This window comes from Nannospalax galili, unplaced genomic scaffold, assembly GCF_000622305.1.
Source record: "Nannospalax galili isolate Female #2095 unplaced genomic scaffold, S.galili_v1.0 scaffold660, whole genome shotgun sequence".
Lineage (NCBI taxonomy): Eukaryota > Metazoa > Chordata > Mammalia > Rodentia > Spalacidae > Nannospalax > Nannospalax galili.
In genome coordinates this window covers 489,665-491,548 of record NW_008349073.1, presented here as the reverse complement: position 1 = coordinate 491,548, position 1,884 = coordinate 489,665, and positions in this window count along the sequence as shown.

Here is a 1,884-nt window from a genome sequence, read left to right as displayed (position 1 = left end):
CAAAAAAAAAAAAAATAGTAATAATGAAAAGAACTATTTTTTGCCTGGGCATGGTGGCACGCACCTTTAATCCCGTGAGATCGAGGCCAGCCTGGTCTACATAGCAAGTTCCCAGCCAGCTGTAGCTACAGGGAAACCTTGTCTTGAAAAACAAAAACAAAAAGAAAAAAAAAGAAAAATTATTTATTTGTTTGTTTGTTTGTTTGTTTATTTTGGTCTTTTTGAGACAGGGTCTCCCTGTAGCCTCACTGGCCTGGAGCTCACTATGTAGATGAGGCTGGCCTTGACCTCACATAGATCCGCCTGCCCCTGCCTCCAGAATGCTGGGATTAAAAACATACGCCACCACACCTGGCTACATTTAATGTTTTTACTATGATATGTCATGGGGAGTTTCTTTTCTGATCCTGTCTATTTGGTGTTCTATGTGTTTCGAATATTTCAAATATTCCACCCAAGCACCAAAGAATACACTTTCTACTCAGCACCCCATGGAACTTTTTCAAAAATTGACCACATCCTGGGCCACAAAACAAACCTCAACAAATACAAAAAAAATGAAATAATTCCATGCATTCTCTTGGACCAGAATGCAATAAAGCTCAAAATCAACACTGGACAAAGCCCTAGTCACTACACGAACTCATGGCAATTAAACAACACACTTTTTTTAAAAATGTGTATGAGTATATTGCCCGCATGTATGTGAGTGCATCCATGTCATGCAATGCCACTGAGCTATCTCTCCAGCCCCTAAACAACATACTCTTAAACAATGTGTGGGTCAAAGGAGAAATTAAGAAAGAAATAAAAGAATTCCTGGAATTCAATGAAAAGGACAATGCAACACAACACAACCTCTGAGACACTTTAAAAGCAGTCCTAAGAGGGAAGTTTATAGCTCTACCTATATTAAAAAATTAGAAAGAGCCCAAATAAATGACATAACACTGCAACTCAAGACGCTGGAAAGGCAAGAACATACCCTTAGCCCGGTTAACCAAAAGAAAGAAAGAGCAAATCCAAATGAACAAAATCAGAGATGAAAGGGGAAACGTCACAACAGACAGCTAAAAGATCCAGACCATTATAAGGGAATATTTTAAAAACTTACACACTACTAAATCTGAAAATCTAAAAGAAATGGATGGATATCTGGAATCATGGGAACCACCAAAGTTAAACCAAGAAGACATCAACAGTTTAAACAGACCCATAACATAAAAGGAAATTGAAACAGTAATACAAATCCTCCCAACTAAAAAAAGCCCAGGCCCAGATGGACTTACAGCAGAATTCTTCCAGACATTTTAAGAAGACCTCCAACCAATACTACTTAAATTATTCAAAACAATAGAAACAGAGGGCGAACTCCCAAATTCCTTCTATGAAGCCAGCATCACTCTAATACCCAAACTGGATAAAGACACAACCAAAAAAGAAAACTATAGACCCGTTTGCTTAACGAACATAGATGCAAAAATTCTCACCAAAATACTTGCAAGCCATATACACACACATCAAAAAAATCATTCACCATGATCAAGTGTAGGATTTATTCCAGAAATGCAGGGATGGTTCAATATACGCAAGTCAATAAAGGTCATTAATCATATAAATGGACTCAAAGACGAAAACCAGATAAAAAACCAGGTCATTTCAACAGATGCAGAAAAGGCTTTTGACAAAATTCAGCATGCATTTATGTTCAAAGACCTAGAGGGAATTGGACTGGAGGGAACATACCTCAACATAATTAAAGCTATATACAACAAACCCATAGTCAATATCATTCTAAATGGAGAAAAACTGGAAGCATTCCCATTAAAATCAGGAACCCGACAAGGATGTCTACTATCTCCACTCTTTTTCAACATAGTGCTC